The sequence below is a fragment of the Enhydra lutris genome, unplaced genomic scaffold (genome assembly GCF_002288905.1).
Source record: "Enhydra lutris kenyoni isolate GAN:26980312 unplaced genomic scaffold, ASM228890v2 scaffoldscaffold11, whole genome shotgun sequence".
In the NCBI taxonomy this organism is placed as follows: Eukaryota; Metazoa; Chordata; class Mammalia; order Carnivora; family Mustelidae; genus Enhydra; species Enhydra lutris.
In genome coordinates this window covers 19,024,551-19,045,208 of record NW_019154095.1, presented here as the reverse complement: position 1 = coordinate 19,045,208, position 20,658 = coordinate 19,024,551, and the positions used below count along the sequence as shown (strand labels likewise).

The following is a 20,658-nucleotide window of genomic DNA, read 5'->3' as shown; positions in this document are numbered from 1 at the left end:
AGGCCTAGCAGAGTCAAGAGTCTGGAAACTGTTGAAAAGAAACAGTAAGAGCCTGGAAGCTGTACCCCACAGAAAAGGGGATTTGATAGAAAGAGGAGGCAGCAGGGTTATATTTCATTGATACATGATAGAAGGATAATATGGAACTGGGCCTTCATTTATACGAAAGCTAGGACTAGTGAGGGTAGATCATAGGGAGGGGTAGTAAGTTTACGGACCCTGACAGCAAGCTCCCCACCTTGGTAAGATGTAAGGACTTGAGTTCAGATAATTCATCAAGATATTATGGAAGAGATTCCTGCATTACATGGAACTAAAAAGTAGGTGTTCCCTAATGCTATATACAAATTACTCTAACTCCAAACTTCTTTCAGTGTATTATGGTTTTCAGTTCACTTATGTCTTTCTAGGGATGGAGCACCTATAAACAAATAAGATTGCAATTTCAGATGTACAGATAAATCAAGATTTCATGCAAGGGCAGGACTTGGAAAGGGGGTTGTATGGGAAGGTTTGTCCAACTTCCCAAGAGTAGGTCTTTCTTGAGAACATGGTGGTTATGCAAAAGGCAATACTATTTCTGTTTCTGCCTTCACATCCAGCATACCACTCAATACATTCTCCAGGTTTTAGGCATGCTAAAACCTCCAAAAGTTTGAAAAACACAGATCGATTGCTTTAAATGTATCCAGCCTTCTTTCCATGTCCATTTGCCATGGGTAAGAATAGCAAATAATTAAACTTCGGGGGGATTATTCTTTGGAGGAAAAAATATAATTTGTAGTGTTATTTTCATACATACGATCCCATTTATTTTCCAAGATGGTTCTGTAAGATAAATGTCATCATTCCAATTTTACAGTTAACAGACTTGGGGAAAGCACGCAACTCACACGAGTTCCCACAACCATGAGGTTGTAGAGCTTGTATTTGACTCTCTTGGACAGCCCTAGTCACATATCCTGCATATTTTTGAAAGATAGAAGGCGATGTTTAGCGATGCCCATTTCTTCTGAAAGGAATGACTTGGCTTTGCAACGATAGAGCAGTCTTTGCTTAGTGGGCAGGAACTCTGGCTTTGGCATTGGTGTGGGTTTGACTGTTAGCTTTACCCTCTAAATAGCTGAGCGCCCTTCAGCAAGTTCATTAATTTCTCTACGTCGCTGTATCCTCGTTTGAAAAATGGAAGTGCTCGCAGTACCTTCCTCATAGGGCTGTTTTTGATAGTCCGTGAAATAATACACGGAAAGCACCGAGCACAGTGTGAACACAGAAAGTAAGTTCCAGACATTGCAAAGAATATATATTCTTCTTTACCTTCTATCTCTCTACTTAGAAGGGGGCTAGTAGGGGTCAGTAGAGATCAGTGAAGAACTAAGTTACAGGGAATCACCATAGGAGAGAGAGACGGGACAGCAGATTGCTCCTTAGAAGTGAGACTTACTGATAACAGTAGCACTCTTATAGGCTCCAGTAATTCCTCTGCTAACTTACTCTAGCAGCGCCCCTCCCCCATGCACCTCGCTTTTGTAGCCCTTCAAAGGGGAAGCCAGAACGGGAAGAAGGCTTCCCATCCTGGGGTGGGTCATGATTTCAGTCTCTTCGTGCACCGAGAAGGTCAACACCGACTTGATGTTTTCCACCTTCAAGCAGACAGTGAGAGTGTTTGGTAATAAACCAAAGCACTGGCAAATCTTGGTAGAAGCATTTAGAATGGGGTGGAAAATAAGGTTTGCCCTCTGCTTGCTCCCTTTGTCTTCCTTCTTCTTCACTGTTCCCCTGAGGTCTGGGAGAGCATGAGAGGTTAGCAATGGCCATTCTTTCATTTGCCATTCTGCATTTGCTGGGAATCCTCGTCTTTGGCTCTCTCCAGATGTTTGCATTATCCTACATCTTTTTCTTTGACGTCACGTTTATTGAGGCATAATTTATATACAGGAAGTTTACCCTTTTGAGGTGTTGCTGGTCTATGAATGTCAGCAAATGTACGCAGTCCTGTGACCACCACTACAATCAAGATATAGAATAGTTTCATCACCCCAAAAAGGTCACTCATGCCCCTTTGCGATCAGTCCCTTCCTGCCACCTCCGGCCCCTGGAAGTTGCAAATGTGATTTCTGTCCCTAGAGTTTCTCCTTTTCCGTAATATCATATTAGGAGAATCATATATTGTGTAGTATTTTGTATCTGGCTCCTTTCACTTAGTATAAGACTTCTGAGATTTATCCATGGCGCCCCACATAGTAGCAATTTGTTCTTTTTTCACTTCTCAGCAGTATCCATTGCGTGGCTATACTGCAACTTGTTTATCCCTTCTCCAGTGGATGGATATTTGATTTATATGTGCGTTTTCGCAGCTTCGAATAAAAATTGATTTCAAAAGGGATTTTTTTGCAAGTTAAGTCAATATATATTTTTAAGATTTTATTCATTTATTTGACAGAGAGAGAGAGCAAGAGAGCACAGGCAGGGGGAGAGGGAGAAGCAGGCTCCCTACTGAGCAGGGAGCCTGATGCAGGGCTCCATCCCAGGACCCTGGGGTCATGACCTGAGCCGAAGGCAAATGCTTAACTGACTAGCCACCCAGGTGCCCCTCAATATTGTTTTTAATAACTTATCATAACTTACTCATATAGCAATTAGCAATTTGCCTTTTCAGCAGAAGCATTTGTATGAAATAGGATGAGAACCAAGGCCATGGGAACCTGTCACAGACATTGCAATAGGCAGCCTTCTTTCTATATTGTCATTCCAGGCCCACGACTCTCCACGGGGAGAGCAGAACACGGCTTTCTCTCCATATCTGAATAGGCAAATGTGCTGCGGGCCGAAGGGACTGAGAAAGTGGTGGCTGCAGCTGCCTGAGATCCCCTGGTCCCTTTTGCAATAAAGCTATGATGTGAATAATCATACGTGAGCAGGTTTGCAACTTCACCCAGAGAAAACTAGGGACTCAACTTTGATTCTTCAAACTCTGCTACGTGTTGAAAAATGCATACCTGAGAAGCGAGGAGAAAAGCACCCATAAAGACTTCAAAGTACCAAGATATGTTAAGTGCTGAATTATTATATAGTGTAGGCACTTAAAATGGAATTTGTCTTTTAGATACATTTGCCTCAAGCGTCACGGTGTTGTGACATGCTGTGGTATTGGATTGCAAAACTATCCCTGTTGAAACTTCTCTCTCTCTCTCTCTCTCTCCAACCTCCTTCTTTTCCGAGAAGAAGGAGGGGGGGGGGGGGGAAGGCAGAGAAAAGGGGGTAGGGAGTGGAGAAGGAAGTAGAAAACCTGAGAAATTGTACAGCACTTTTTATCTTAGCATCTCGAGAATTCTTTTCAGAATCAACTCACTTGCTCTATTACCTGATTGTCAGGTCATGGAAAGCTAGGGAGGAATCAGAGTGGATTTTTGCAGAGAACCACAACATGGTGGTTAATTTGATATGTCAACTTGGCTGGGCCATGGGTGGCCCAGATATTTGGTCAAATGTTATTCTGGATGTTTCTGTGAAAATATTTTGGTGATGAGATGAACATTGAAATCTGTAGACTTGGAGTAAAGTGGATTACTTCCATAAGGTGGGTGGGCCTCGTCCAGTCAGTTGCAGGCAAAAGGGAGTAAAACCTTGACCTCAGGAACAAGAAGAAATTCTGCCAGCTGACTGCCTTTGGACTTGAACTGCAACTTTCTCCTAGTTTCCAGCTGGCCCTGCAGATGTTAGATTTATCACCCCTTCACAATTACATGAGCCAATTCCTTAAAATCTCTCTCTCCCCTCCAACCCTCCCTTTCCCTCCACACATATGTACATATATACACATACCCTGTTGGTTCTCTGGAGAACCTTGACTAATATAGACTGCAAGTCAGTGGCAGATGGAGTGCAGTGGTTGATGACAGAAGCTCTGGAGCCAATTATCTGACTTCAAAGGAAGGTTCTACCAGTCATCATCTGTGTGCTCAGTCTCCTTATCTGGGTGACAATTCTCCCTACCTTACGGAAACGTGGAGGAGCAAGGGCTCTGGGAACCTAGCTGCAATTATCATTATAATTAATATCTGAGTCCGAGTCTGTCTGTCAAAATTGGCTCACAAGAGGTGTACTGTTTCTAGAAACCCTGAAAATAGCTGAGTTCAAAAGTTTTGGGAGTCCTCGTTTCTATCAAGATTTATCTACTTGTTATCAAATATTCAAAAGGCATCGGTCACTCTGCAAAGAGTTTTACCCAATGTAATCGATCCTCCAAATACACAAGAAGCATCGTTATCCCAGTTTTGTAGGTGAGGACACAAGCAGGTTGGGGAAGAACCTTCTCTGAGGTCACACAAGAAGGTAATAGCACAGCTCTTAGGGGACCTGTCGCCACGATGTCAAACCAAAAGCAGACACACACACACACACACACACGCACGCACAAACTCCTAAAGAATCACAAAACTCGCACAGCTGGGAATATATTAAAGACCATTTCCAACCCTCCCTGAAGCTGTAAATCTCTTCTCTGGCATCCACTTAAACAAGCACTGAGCTTCCGCTGACCGTTTCCTGCCCAGGAACCGAACGGCTACTGAGGCAGCTCTTTGTATCTGTGGCTTGTTCTAAATGCAACACATTTTGAGGCTTTATTTGTTTCCAAGACAAGCCCCATCTATGTAGCAATGTCTTCTCCCCTTTGGCCCAATCCTGCACCCGGGACCTAGGCGGGCTATTCACACACAGGTGTGCATCCCTCTTGTCCAATTCATCTTAATTTGAACGATCTATGTGGCAGAGCAATTTTGCAATATTAACTAGTTTTGTGGGTGTGTTTGCTTCCACCACATTTCTATGTACCCGCTGTGTCCTTCCTTCATAAATCACCTAGGACATTCCTGCCTACTGCCTCAAGGAAGGAAAACAGTGGAACACTGAGCACAGAGTCTGTTCTGGGACACGGCAAAAAGAAAGAACGCTGCAGTGGAAGGAATGGGCCTCTGTAGTAAGGAGGGATGGGACACTGATGTGCCCGATGACCAGGGCCAGCCAGGAAAACCGGCCTCTCGGAGATGCCTCCCCAGATGGGCAGTGGCCAAGGACTAGATGAACCCCAGACTCCACCAGGCCCTAGACACAAAAATCAGGCACAAGAGGGCACCTAGTATTAACTGGGTTAAAGTCCCTACCACTGAGAAAAGGTACAAAACAAAATTTTAGCTGGGTTATAGGAAAATCTAGTTACATCCCTTGCTCAGCTAAGTGTATAGAATAAGATCTACATCTGCTTTGATCCATCACTGAAAAAGAAACTAGAGGAAGTGATTCTTTGCTTTGAGACTAGTCCTATCCCTGGAAGGGTCTGGATATAAAGTTAGGAAGTCACGGTCCCAAGGAAATACCCCAAGAGTCACGGACATGTAGTTTTATCTTCTGTTGGTTCCTCATTCTTTCTGGTTGCCAATGTCCCTTCAAAAAGCATTTAGTAAGTGCTTGGTGCATGCCAGTCAGTGCACTAATCACTGGGAAAATCAGAGACAAGGGAGCCCTTGTGACCAAGAGGAAAGCTAAACTGTGAAGAAGCAGAACTGAATGACAGTACAACATTGGTTTAAAACCATGTAAAGGTCTCAGTTTCCCTTCCTCGGCAGACCTGAAGTTTTATCCTTGAAAAGTGACTATTAGGTAACCAAGTTGCTACTGAATCTATCTCCTGAGGTTTGTGAAACTCTGAAAAGGTCAGTCAGGGGTAGAAATTCTAAGGAGCTGAGCTTTATAGCGGTCTGAATCACCCTGTAGCGTGTAACTCTCCTAAAGGTTCACAGGCAGGCAGGCGAGGCCACGCTGGGCTTTCTTGCTGATGGTCGTGGCCTTTTCCAAGACAATGTAAATGCATGAGACAGATAACATTATGGAGCAGTGGCGCTCGGGCCTTGACACATATTATTTGTGTAATATCTATATGTGGGTGACATATTTTAATCCTCAAAGCAAACCATGAAGTCAGTATCATAATATCATAACTGGTATTATTGACAGGGAAATAAAGGTTTAGAAGGTAAAGTAACATGCCTAGTGTCACACAGGTAATTAGGGGCAGGGCAAAAATTCAAATCCGGGTCTGATCCAGAACAAAATCATTAACCTGATCTATATTATTGTACCTTAAAAAAATGCAGAACAGGCGTTTTAAAAGCCGAAGGGTTACAAATCTTTTTTGTATTTCTGCTATATCATCAACTCTAATAGGAATCAGCAACCCCTGCACCTGTTTTTGTAAATAAAGTTTTACTGAAACACAGCCAGGAGCATGGACGTATGTCCATTTGTTTACATTTGTCCTGTGGCTACTTTCATGCTACAAAGGCAGAGCTGAGTAGTTGTGCCAGAGACAGGATAGCCTGTAGTCCTGAAAATATCTACCATCTAGCTCATTCTAGAAAATGTTTGCTGACCTGTAATACCGACAAAATATGACAGTAATATCACATGTAATTTGACCAGGTCATGTTCTCCTTAATCAGGAAGCCCTATCTTCCACATTTATCTGGAAGTTGGCCTCCTTGTACTGGATGTAAAGGATTTAAGAAACATCAGACAATCTTACTAGGTCTCAGCTTACCATATTTGAGCAGAAGTCAGTCTTCCTATGTAGTATCCTTCTGGATCTATTATGAGTGCCAGTACCTTGAGTAACAGACTTCTCAAAGATCTGATTTTTTATCAGTTTGGGAATTAGTCATATGGCCCAACCACCTTTGAGAGAAGGACAAAAGAAATTACTTTTAAAACTGGAACATCATCTGGGTTTGGGAATGACGAAGTACGTGATTCTACTGGGATTATCTCTTTGGAATTAGCACAAGTCGTGGCATGCCAAGAAAATTACTCTCGAAAGCAAGGGAAATGTGTCTAGGGTGGCTGTTACCCTCGTTTACAAAACAATGTTTATGCCATATGCAGAGATATGTACACACACATATGTACACATGCATATGCACACACACATATGTACACACACGCACATACACATTTCAGGCAACCCAGCTGAGGTTATTTTGTTTGTTTTTCCATTTCTCCTTGCTTCCAAAGACCAGAGTTAACCCTGTCTTCGTTCTAGGGCTCTTCTGTTCCACTCGGAGACTGACTATATTTGCTTTGGCCTTTTCCTCTCGTGCTGATCCCACACTGATGATCTCAGAGCACCTCGCATTCAGTCCTGCAACTCATTCTCCTCCCCAACAATTTCCTGTCACCCATCCTCATCCCCATTCTCCCAGCTCTTTAGCTTCATTTCCTGGACAAACGTCCAGGCAGTGACTGGAAGAGTCATGCACTGCTGGCGTAAGGACACCATAAAGACGTCCACCCGCCCCGAGGGTGATGCCTATTGTAAGACGTGATAGGAACATGGGGGCGGGGTGGGGATGGGAACAGCTAGTTATCCCAGCACAAGAGATATATTCCTGGCAGACGTGGTATCTGATAAAGATCTTAAAGAATGAGTAATAGCTGCTCCCAGGAAAGTGGAGAGGAACTCCATGGAAGGGCAAGAAAGAGTCTGGACAAGGCGACGCGTGGGGTCACATGTGTCGGAGAGCCTTATCGTGATGGAACTCCTGGCTCCGCCCTCCTGCGCACTACCCGCAGGTGCGAACGCTGCGAGGGGAAGATTGAGGAAGCCATCCCTGAGATCGAGAAAGGGCCTTGTGACCTCTGACCTCTGTCAAGCTCTCACGGCTCTCTGTCTGTGTCTTCTGCTAACAGTGCTTTATGGAGGAAGCCTGCGGTCAGCATTTCCCTCTATGAAACTTGGGGGGTGGGCTCACCGAATTCCCTTTATCTGGACCAGCTGAGAGGCCAGACCCACCAGTGGTACATGGAATCAAAGACCTGCTCTTGAGACTTTCCTTATTTAGTGAAACTATTGTTGACAAACCAAAACTGCAGGCAGACTCAACACCCAGGGTTTAGCCAAGGCAGATCATATACTAAGCACATTGTGTAAGTTACAGCGTCTTTCTTTCCAGAAATCGTTGGCACCGGAAAAGAGAGTTCAGATGTCGGTCTGGTGGTTTCATAAACATCTTGGATTAAGATTCATGTGGGCAAAGTTTCTGTGGGATCTGATTTAAACGTGAGACAGCGCCCAGGGGGGCATGTGTAATTCATATGTAAATATTTTTTCCCTCTCATGTTCACATACTTAGAAATGTCTCTTTGCTGAATTAAATAATAAACAAGAATTTTAATAAAACACTTCCTGACAAAAACCTTTAGAAAGTCTACTGCTAACCTTGATCTTTGGAAGACGGGGGCTGATTAACAGTCTCAGAGCTCACATGACAGTGTTAAGATTTGTCATGGCCCTTGTCAAGCCTACATAATATGGTTTTGTGTAGTGACATGGGCACTGCCTTACCCAGCAATGTGACATGGGTCCCCGATACTCAGCACATTTTGGAGAAGAAGCATGACACTAAGACCCTTCTGAGAGGCTCCCGTTTTGCCCCTTTGTGATGTTACAATGGGGACATTGTTTTTCCAAGACAGTCATGAGACCAGCACTATCAGATTATGGCTTGATAGCTATATATCACTTGGGGGTTGATGTAAAAATCAGGCATTTCTAATCACTCACAATTTAGAAAGGCCACAGTGCTTTTTTCAGAGAAAAGTGTTCTTTAAAAGGACTATTGAAAAAATTATTTCACAAACTTTTAAACCCTGAAAGAAATTTGGCTTTCCACTCAAATGTTTGGCTAATACGGGAAGCAGTTAAATGTGATCACTTTTCTAAACCCCTTCTGTTTTATGTATTTAATGTGGAGAGGGCCAGAGGACAGAAAGAATGCATTGTTCCTTCCAGGATTTATCATAGGATATATCACAAACACTTTGTTTTTTGGGGTTTTGTGTGTGTGTGTGTGTGTGTGTGTGTGTGTGTGTGTGTTGTTTGTTTGTTAGTTTTTTACCTCTAGGAGGTTTTACAAAGAAAAGTCAGGACAGGATAAGAGGGAAGGGCTGATTGATTCCATTACATCTGATGCATTTGTCAAATGATTAAAATGACCGGACTTCAGATGTACCTCAGGGCAAGGAAGCAATCCCAGCAAAGTAATAGCCAAGTGTCAGGTGAGGGAGGGGATGAACCTTCCCCCATCCTGAGTAATAATAGTGAGGACTTCCCCCACCCTGAGGAACAGCCTTCTGTCCTACGTTGCCCTCATAAGCATCCTTTGCGCACCTCTAGCGTAATATGCATTTAATGAGGATTAATTATCTGCCCATCACCGGCTTCTCCTACTGGACTGGGAGTCCTTGATACCAACCATATGTTATTTAAAATGTTTTCCCCAGGGGCACCTGGGTGGCTCAGTCCACTAAGCATCTGCCTTCAGTTCAGGTCATGATTCCAGGGACTCGGGATCCAGCCCCAAGTTGGGCTCCAGGCTCAGTGGGGAGCCTGCTTCTCCCCCTCCCTCTGCCCTTCCACCTGCTTGTTCTCCCTCTCTCTCTCTTTCTCAAAGAAATAAATAAAATATTTAAAAAATTAAGTAAATAAAATAAAATGTTTTCCCAAATCCTGGCCAGAGTAGGTGCTCAGTAAGCATTTTGGAGGAAGGAAGGAAAGGGATGGAGGGAGGGAGGGAACGAAGGAGAGGAGGGAGAGAGGCAAATTTCACTTACAAAGTCTAAAATGGTATTGGACAAAGTAGAACATGTGTTTAGTTTGAGGGGCGATTTTATTAAGAGCTGGTTATGATTTACTCAGTATTAAAACACAAGTTATAATTTAACAGGTACTATGGACCTTATGCAATGAGAAATAAATGCCACACATTTTGAAAGGCTTTCGAGTACTGAATATAAATTAAACTGATGAATTACCTCAAGAATTACCCAGGATATGAGCTTTGCAAAGAGTAAAAGATAAAAAGAGGGAGATTGCTGAAATGAGGCCAAGTCACTACATAAATATTAGTCACTACAAACTTCCAAAGGATTTTAAAAGTGAAAAAGAAATATTTCTAAAATAAAGAAGCTTTATTTATCACACTTATATATTATGAAAACAAAATATTTTAGTAAGTCTTACCCATGAGTGGTCGATTTCATTCTGTGTCAATGAAGTTCTTTTTTTTCCAACACGGAGAATGTAAATATGTCGGTTAATCATTAGAGACGCCCAGTCTTCGTCTTTGTTCCACTCCTTAAACGGGGAGATTGTAAACCCTTGAAGTTTCCTTGGTGTTAATCTTAGGCAAAGTCCAAAGTTTAAGGTAGTGTTCTACACACCATAAACCGTGCTACCAAAGTACCTCTAATGGCAGAAAAGGGCCAGAAGACACCCTAACATTCTGGAATATTCCTACTTAGTCTGCCTTCAACCTGTTTCTTTAAAGATTCATCATACTTGGCCTTTTACCCATGACCTATTTAGATTTTTTTAAGAATAAAAACATTTTTTATTTCAGAACAGTCTTTTTTTTTTTTTTTCCCAGAACAGTTTTAGATTAGAACACTTACAACTGTGGTACAGAGGGTTTCCATACATCCTGTACCTGATTTCCCCTATTATGAGCACCTTACATTATATTAGTAAGTTCATTTGTTATCATTAATGAACCAATATGGATAAATTATGATTAACCAGAGTCCTAGTTTACTCAGATTTCTTCAATTTCTACTTAATATTCTTTTCTGTCCCAGGATCTGTCCAGGATCCCAGATGACATTCCATTGTCAGATTTTCTTAGGCTCCCATTGGCTGTTAATGGTTCCTCAGATCTTCTTTGGCTGATTTTGACTCAGATCTTCCCTCATTTGGGAACGTCAGATGGACGTTTTCCTCAGGGTTAGATAGGGCTAAAAGATCACAGGTAAAGGGCACCTCCCATCGCATCATATCCAGAGAACGTACTAACCAATATGACATCACTGTTGCTGTTGACCTTGATCTCCTAGCCGAGGTAGTGTTTATCAGCTTTCTCCACTTCAAAGTTACTCCTCTCCCCTCCTTTGCATACTCTCCTCCCTTCAAGGAAGTTAGAAAGTCACTAAGCACAAACCGTAGTTAAGAAGTGGACAGTCAAGCTTCACCTCCTAGAAAGCAGAGTACAGAAATTACTTGGAATTACTGAGCTTTGTCTCCTTCTTGCAATTTATTTATTCAGTCATTTATTTATAGTAGCAATAGGCTTATGGGTATCTATTTTTTTCCTTTAGATTATAATCCAATTCTATTTTATTTTGGTTCTCAAATTGTTCCCATTTTGGCTCTCATTAGGAGGTCTTTCCGTTGGTTCCTGTGTCCCTTTGACGTACCTCTATCATATGGGGTTTGGTTTTGGGATTTCTTTTTCCTCCAGCATTTTTTAACTTTCTGGCACTCGAAGATACTCCAGGCTCATTGTGTGTGTTTCCTGCCCTGCTCCTAGAAGCAGCCATTTCTCCAGGAGTTCTGCCTGGTTCCTTTTACTGGAGAGTACTCTAAGAGACCAAGATTCTAGGTGTGCTGGCTTCTGGGTCCTCTCAGCTGACAGAGGAAGGAAATAGATATGTGTATACTAATTCCTATATAAACATTAATAAATATTTGCATCTATATGTATCTGAAGTACATACAGATATATCTATACCCATATTCAGCTAAATGTAAGCTCGTACAGGGTTTCCAGTGTGAATCCATTAACACACAGATCATTCTAGCCTTCTCCCTTTGCTTATCTGTGAACTCTCATTCCAAGAATGAGAAAACTGATTCCTATCACTGGTTATCCTTCTATTGATTTGTTCATTCCCGGTGTACACGTGATCCAGTAACTATTGTTAATCTGCACCCCTATGGAAAGCAACTTGATTGACAGAGTGCAAAGCTTATGTACAGTTTGTTTTGCCTTTAGTTGTATAGACTCTCCTCATTCCAGAAGTTCCTAAGGTCAGAACCACCCCCCATCCTCCCCACCCCACGTGAGCACACATCCCATCCGTGAAGTCATTTTTTGTGTTTCCATTCTGCATCTCATCCCTGGGATCCCTGATCTCCCACAAAATTTTTTTTTAAATCTGCATACATTCAGATTCATGCTTAACACAGACTTATTTTAATATTAAAATAATGTTTGGGGTGTCTGGGTGGCTCAGTCGGTTTAAGAGCCAACTCTTAATCTCAGCTCAGGTCTTGATCTAAGGGTCGTGAGTTCAATCCCCTCATTGGGCTTCATAGTGAGTGTGGAGCCTACTTAAAAAAAAAACTAATAAAATAAAGTTTTAAGTTATATAACAACCAATGAAACTGACAAACCACAGAGATTTATTAACACAACAAATATTTTCCAGGTGCCTCCCTTATGTCAGGATTTATAAGGGTGTCTCTCTGGGGGGGGCTCCATCTCGTAGTTCCCTTGGAGCACCCCTGGTGTACCCCTGTAAAAGCAGGGCATAGGCACGCCAGTTCAGGAAGCACAGACTACGGAAACTAGATTGTGCTCTTTATGGCCACATCTCTAAAATTCTAAGATTCTTTAGAATTGTGGAACCCTATCTCCCTCAGTGGTTCCAGAATCTGCAAAAATAATCTATTTGGAGAACTGCATTTACATAAGGTTAGAATTTGTTTTGTTTTGTTTTGTTTTGTTTCCTTACTGCTCCTTTGCTTCTAGTAAGAAAGTGATTTAAACTGCAGGGGAGAATAATAACTACCAAAATCAACCACCAGCTTTTGTCTAACACAAATGCCATCAGACTTCAGCGATAATCCCCTTTGTCATTCCGGGTGTGCTGAAAACAACAATTAAGTTGCTCTACACTTGCAAGTGATCTACTCTATTGTTGTTTTATGGCCTTTATTCGTTGCACCCACCCCATTATCTAAACAGCTAATGAAATTGCGAGTGTAAAATTATGCCAATAAAGGAAGGGAAGGCAATCATTGTTTGTGGCTCTTATCTTTGGGGCAGGGGAAGAGGACATGCAGGCATTAGCAAATTCACCAATGGATTAGCTTTTTTCAGGACTTTAATGTTTTGTGAAGCTTTCCAAGGTCATCTTGCCGTACTCCTAGGGTGACCCTCCACCTCTGGGTTTGTCCCCAGTGGGGAAGGCTTATCTCTAACATTGCCTCAACAGGTTGAGGACTTGGTGGGAGCAATGCCCTGGAGTCGTAGGACTGAGTGAAAAAGTAGGAAAGATGACAATCGTAATATTTACCTACTAAGATCCTGGGTCATATCATCTGATGTGCAAACCTCTGCCATGCCGAGGAATACAGCACTCTCTCGGGGGTGGAGACCCCCCTGTGGCAGAAGAACTGTTGGCAGGATCTTTCAGGGCATTCGTGACGGACCAAATGACTGCCTCCATACAAAGAGGAACTGGAACCCGGAGAAGGAAGGAGTTCAGACTCCAATCCTAGGGCTGGAGATGCCACCAGCTGCTTAAAAATGCTGAGGAGTTCCGTAACAGCGGAACTCTATTATGAAGAGACAGACAATGGCTTCTCCCCAAACTTTCCAGAATATTACTGTCGTTCATGGGAGGTATGTTGACTTTGTTGTCCACACATTTGCTTTTAAAAAATTAGAGGCGAGAACCAGCTTTGTCAGTAAAAACAAGCTTACTTGAAATTCTGTCCTCTTCGGGTTGGAAGGATGGAGTAAGACAAGGGATGACTGAGCTGGGATCCTGAAGCCTGGTCTACGTCACATCACGCATAAGAGCTGTGATTTGAGGTGACCTGTGGCAGCCACTGGGAGAGCTCCCAGGGCTCCAGTGATTGCGGTGCTCATGCTCTGAGGGCGGGAGATGCCTGTTTAGAAGAAGGGTGGGATTTCCCCCAAAGGGAAGGAACAACGATCACTCATCCTAGCAGAGAGGGAGGGTGGGTTTTCAACTGGCAAGATAAGGTTCTTCTTTTCTTTCTGGGAACTGAGTTGGGCTTGGACTCTGAGGTATGGGGAGGCTTCTGGAACCTAAGCCAGGGTTCAGAGGTGGGTCTGAGCCTAAAATGCCAACAGTATACAGTTCTAGAAGCAGTTGTGAATTTCCCTTAGCTTGTGACCCAGTCTTCTGGTCTCCAGCATACCGCGTGTGGTGTGTAGGTGTACCATAAGGACAACCATTGCCTTCCTGCAGCTGCAGAGAGAGATGCTTAGGATGACAGAGATGACTGGCCTAGAAGAGCTATACTCAATTTTGGGGGGGGGTGTCACAGGGGACCTTTATTGGGAAGAAACATGGTCACACACAGCAGGCATGCTTTTCCTCTCATTCTTGGTCTTGTGCACGCGTGTGTGCACACGCGCGCACACACACACACACACACACACACTCATCTCCAGCTTCTGCCACACTCATAGCCCAGTTCTCAGCCACAAGGGTGGGACTCTCCTCAGTTCCTCAGACCAAGAGGCAATAGGGACAGAAGAGGGTCAAGGGGGTGAGCAGTGACCTGGTTCATGGGGGGGGGGGTCTCAGGAACGGGGTACAGACAGCAGTGGTGAGGTCTCCAACCCCATACTAATCCTCTCTGTGGAGAGTGGGGGCAGAGCAAGGGGCAGGAGTGGCTCAGTTCTGGGGCTCCTTGGGAGCCTCACCCCCTCTCCCCTGGTGTTGGCCATCCCCAGCACCAGGCTGTCTTGCAGTCCCTGCGTGATGAAGGTGCTGTCTTTGTAGGAGTCCTTGGTGAGGGTGTGCAGGTCAGCCATGGCCTCGTCCGAGGTGGTCTTGGCCAGTGGGATAGCCTCCTCTGGGCTGTTGGGGATCTCATAGGAGAAGACCATAAAGCTCCTTGAGGCCAGGCCCAGGCGGTGGGGTTGGCAGGTAGCCATTTCCTTGCTGACGTCTATGGCCTCCTGGCAGGCTGACAGGGCAGGGTCGATGATACGCTTTCGGTCCTACCTTAGCCAGGTAGTGGTGTAGTCACCCTTCAGTTTCAGGTGGAAGACCCAGCTTTTAGCGTCACCGGTACCTTCGATGAGGTGGTGTCCAGCGGGCCCACTGCACCGTCACACACCTTCTCCCAGTCCCTACCTTCTCCCCGGACCCTTCCCTTCCTAGCCCTCCTCCTTGCTTTTCTGCTCAGCACTGAGCAGGCCCCTCCAGGCAGTGCTCTGGCCTCCCACCACATCCTCGCAGGCCACTGAGAGAAGGTTTCAGTCTTCACAGGGTAGCTCCTTGCCTTTTCCATGGCGCCCTTCACGAAGGCTGACATGTCCCCATAGCCTTCGCCTGCTCTGCCAGCTTGGCCTTCTGGATCACAGGGGCTCCCTCCGTGGCTCTGGGGACACACAGGCAGGCAGTGGGCTAACCGGCTGTCTGGGGACCAGTGTCAGACTCTGTCAGGGCTGTACTCTTACAAGGGGCAGCAGCAGTAAAGACCATAAGCCAAGGAACAGAAAATAAACAAAACCAAAATCTTGCTCCTGAGAACATACATTTTGGCACCTTGAAAAGCTTCACACCAGCTGAGAGGCATGGGACAGGGATGTATGCGCGTGTTCAGGAGTGGGGACTGCATTCAAGTAACTAAAACTGGAGGGGTTCGTGCATTAATATCTTGGGAGTGCAAAGATAGTAACCTGTCTTTGGTTCAAGGTCATAGTTTGGGATGCCAGGGACACAGAGGTCACACTTCATTTTCATCAGCTTCCCAACACTTTTCTGCAAAATTTCTGCCATGGAAGGTACGCTATTGCTCATCCATACTTAATTTGAAAACGCCAGCATTTAAAATAGAACAACATTTTAAATATTTGAAGATGACGGCAGCCTCTAGGAACCACGCGTCCCCTTTCTCCGCAGAGCGCCTTGCAATGTGTGTTCATGGGCACGCACAGTCACTGTTCTCTCTCAAACATCCCTCGTGCAGCTGGAGGACTTATGTTCTTACAATCTTAAAACCTTCGAAGATAATTCACGCTACAATAACAAAGGTAATAAAATGTGTAGGTGGAAGCTTGCCAAACATTTATAGAGTACCGTACTGTTCATACAGCGCTTTAAAAATATTTGATCTCATTTGAATAATACGTTTCTGCCGGTGTACTGGGAGAGGTTTCTTTCTTTTTTTATTTTGCTTCATTTTATTTGACCTAAGGTATGCACAACAACTCATTTAGAAAGACTAAGCAGACGTTAGCTCTGCCCAGCACTCTGGATTTAGCTACCCAAGGAGAACTATGTTCCATTTCCTTTTTTGGTATCACAGGCCTTGATCTCTAAACAAATACATGAAGTGGGTCTCTAAACTCGGAGTGGAAGTAAGCTAATCATTGACATTCGAGACACTCTGCTACTTGACACACTTTCACAATAAATGTCCAGCCACTCCACCAACTAAGTTCCTACTGTGGCAAAGAATTATCCCCTTAAGGGGCCCACGCAGCTCTGTTGGGGTGTTTGGTGGCCTGCAACCTGTCTGTTCCTTTTTCCGTGTCCCTCGGAGTGCCCAGCTCAGAGATCGACACCAAGGGAGTGGTTACTGTGTCTTTGTTGAACAGGGAAAAATAAGGTAATTGTTCCAAAGGGGAACTCTATCCGTCCCAGGTGTTTGCTAACAAGTGACAGGTTGAATCCTCTTAACTACTGGGTGAGGTATTAATCATAATCCTACTCACAGCTGGAGAAACTGAGGCTGTGATATACTGAGAAATACGTATTTGGTCTTTGTCCTCAGTTCCTGGCACCAAACTCTAAAACTCTTGTAATTTCCTGAGCGAGAGGGGTGATGAGGGCATCTTTTGTTACAACATTTGGTCTTAGTCCCTGACTCCTGTCCTGACACAAAGAGTTTTAAGCTGTTGGGATCTCTGGAGTGACAGGAATGTGTTTTGCATGCTCATGAGATGACTGGTGGTTGGGGAACCCAGAGAGCTCCAGGAGTGGGGGCAGATCGCCAAAAAGACCAAGACATGATCAGAAGCTTGGAACTTTCCTCTGCACTCCCTGACTTCAGGGGGAGTGAGGGAGAGGCTGGAGATGAAGGTAATCACCAGGGGCTATGCCTTAATCAATCATGCCTATGTAATGAAACCTCCATAAAGTTCCCGAAACGAGAAGGTGCCTGGGTGGCTCAGTCAGTTAAGTGGCTGCCTTTGGCTCAGGTCATGATCCCAGGGTCCTGGGATCAAACCCCGCTTCGGGCTCCTTGTTCAGCAGGGAGCCTGCTTCTGCCCCCCTGCCCTGTTCATGCTCTCTTCTCTCTGTCTTAAATAAATAAATAAACAAACAAATAAAATCTTAAAAAAAAAAAAAAAAGGATCCTGAAACATGTTTGGGGGGTGGGGGATGGTCAGAGAGCATCCTGGTTGGCAAACACCTCAAGGTGCTGGGAGGGAAGTGAATTTGAAAAGGCATGGAAACTCCAGGCCTCTTACCCATATATCTTGCCAGCTGCATCTCTTCAGTTTGGCTATTCCTGACTTGTAGTCTCTACCACAGACCAGTCATGGCAGGTAATGTGCCTTCCTAAGTTCTATGAGCCACTCTAGCAAATTACAGAACCCAAGGAGGGGGTGGTGGAAATCCCCAATTTATAGCCAATGACTTAGAAGTTTGGGAGACCACCACGACCTATGCTTGTATCTAAAACAAAGGGAAGATTTGTGGGTCGGAACCCTTAATCTGTGGGGTTTGACACTACGTCTGGATAACTAGGGTCAGAATTGAATTGCATTGTAGGACACTCACTTGGTATCTGGAAAGTTGGGGAATTGCTTGTCGTGGAAAGCCCACATTTAGTGTCATATGTGATATGAGTAAAAATGGTTTATAGAGGCCCAGAGTGGTTAACTCATTTAACTTCATGCTACATGAGAGTGGGAGAGCTGGGATTTGAACCAAATACTGTGTTGTCCCCTGTTTTATCTGTTTAACTACTGGAGTATTCGTATTAATGCTAGTGTTGATAAAACACATATTTTGTGAGAAACCCACACAGTAGCTCCTCAGAATGAACATTTTTGTGTCCTTTACCAGAGCACAAACAGCCTAAAGTCACCGCTGAACGTCACAATGAGTTTATCTGACTAGAGCGCTGTATCTGGAAGTCAAGACCTGCTCCCAGCTTCCCTATGGACAAACAGTATTACTTCTCACAAGATACATGGTCTCTCATTTTGGCTCATTTTCTTCTACTCTCTCAAAATATAAGCAACTCATTATCTGTGTGTTTGCTTCTGAGGTAACAGGAAGCTTCTGGAGATCACATTGTTTGCTTCAGTGGGTCCAGTTGGAAGAAAGGTATGAGAAAGAGATAAAGGATCACTCCCACTAACAAAAATTGAACCACCACAACCACCACCATCATCGTGGGTGTCATCACACCCCGATCCAGTTCTCTTAGGCAAAGATGGACGGCTGTGGTAGGTTCCTCCTCCATAAGTGAATACCGCAAATGATTTTCCTTTCACTAAAAAGTTGTATCCCGTAATTACCCATGCCTTTCAAACTTCAAATATTTTAAACACGACTTTGACAGGGCATGGACTTTTAGTAAATAAAAGCAAATATCCAAGCCGCATTCAAGGCAGAAGTAGTTTACAAACTTCTCTCTTCGATCACATTCTTCTTGTTGTTTATTGGGAAGTGGTCAGCTTCAAAAATGTCTTCGAGGTAAGTTTGAATCTATCTTTTTGCCCAACTCATCCCCTTCTCACTGCTCAAAACATATACACACACACTTGTTTCTATAACAACATTTAGTTCTTGCTTATGGATTCATGTTCTACATACACCGATGTCTCTCTTAATGCCTGGTTTTCAAGGTTCTCGATTAATATTCTGTATGTCAAATAAACCAGTGATCAGCCTGGCTCTCTACAATGCAGCTTTTCATCTTTAATAACCTGTAACATAAAACTATCCCTATGCTTAAAAACTATAACCAATCAATAATAACTATTAATTAATTTCTTAACCTATTAGATTTTGAGCACACGAACAGATGCGGTCCTTTTCTGAGTATCAGTATGAAAAGTGTGTAAGAATCCATCGGAAACTGCCCTCAAAGTCTGGGGTGGCAAGCTCTCTCCATTCAAAATGGATTTGATTTTTGAAAAAGGTCTCATTCAGAGGCAAGCTGTTGAGTAACAGGAATCATGAAGCTGAGTTTTGATTAGAAATAAGCTTTTAGTAAAATATGGCAGTGATTCTCAGTGGGAAATAAAAATTCTGGGGATGATGGGGCACCTGGGTGGGTCAGTGGCTTAAGCCTCTGCCTTCAGCTCAGGTCATGATCTCAGGGTCCTGGGGCTGAGTCCCACATCGGGCTCTCTGCTCAGCGGGGAGCCTGCTTCCTCCCTCTCTCTGCCTACTTGTGATCTCTCTCTCTCTCTCTCTGTCAAATAAATAAATAAAAATCTTAAAAAAAAATAAAATCTGTTAAAAAAATTCTGGGGATGGAGTGTTGGTGATGTATTTTGAAATTGCATTCACAGATGGGAAATAGGAAAAAAAATCCTGATTTCATTCAATAAACAACAAAAAATAAATTTCAACTTTAAATTTAAACTTCTTGGGTGATATGTCGATGATATGGGCCTTAGGATACAGAATAGTTGATGGTCTTTTTTTCACATTTCGAAAGATATATATATTTAAAATGGTTAAAAGATATTGTACTAGGACTGTGTTTCTTGTGTGGCTCCTATTCTGACTTTAAAAGCAATTCACAAAATAGGAGTCCAGAAATATTTTGAGAAATGGCAGCTTCATTGAAATACAGCCAGTCTTCTAGCGCAATTGTTTTGAAGGTTAATGCTCATTTTAATACTTTTTTAGGAAAGATTTATTTATCTATTTGAGAGCTAGAGAAAGAGAAAGAGCAAGGGGTAGGGGCAAAGGGAAAAGGAGAGGGAGAAGCAGACTCCTTGCTGAGTCCGGACCTGGAATCCTAGACTCGGGCTCGATCCCAGGACCCTGAGATCAGGATCTGAGTGGAAGTCAGATGCTTAACCAACTGAGCCACCCAGGCTCCCCTCATTTTAATTTTTTTTTAAAGATTTTATTTATTTATTCGACAGACAGATCACAAGTAGGCAGAGAGGCAGGCAGAGAGAGAGGAAGGGAAGCAAGCTCCCCGCTGAGCAGAGAGCCCGATGCGGGACTCGATCCCAGAACCCTGATATCATGACCTGAACTGAAGGAAGAGGCTTTAACCCACTGAGCTACCCAGGCGCCCCTCATTTTAATTTTAAAGTTCTAGTAATCTCGCTTAAAAATTAGATGAATACTTGATAATCATCTTTCTTACCCAGATGCTTCCACTAAGAATTGAAAGGCTTTGCAGACTTCAGAATAAATTTTTCACAATCCTTATGAGAAAAGAGCAAGTCATACAGTATCTCTTTACATGGGTGCTCAGGCTCTCTGAGAAGTTCAAGTCTTAGAGAAATACCAGTTGTAATTCGCCATAGTTGGGGTGGTTTTTTTGTCGTTGTTGTTGTTGGTGGTGGTGGTGTTTGGGGCCAAACTTAGTCCCAGGTGTTATGTTCATAAAATGAGATCCTGCAACTTCTGTTGACCTATGTAAGCATGCTCGTGATTTCTTCTGAAGGAAAATGGGTCTTGCAAATCTAAACCAGCACCCCCAGGCTTTTTCCTGCCCAGGCAGAATCACCTGGAATTACCAAGCACCATTAAAAAAAAAAAAAGCCAAAAAACACTGTGATAGAATCTAGA

General features: G+C 43.6%; 1 pseudogene; it reads right to left on the bottom strand.

Moving 5' to 3' along the window:
- Positions 1–14,544: 14,544 nt before the first annotated feature.
- Positions 14,545–20,658, bottom strand: part of LOC111144464 — an 18,539-nt pseudogene continuing 12,425 nt past the window's right edge.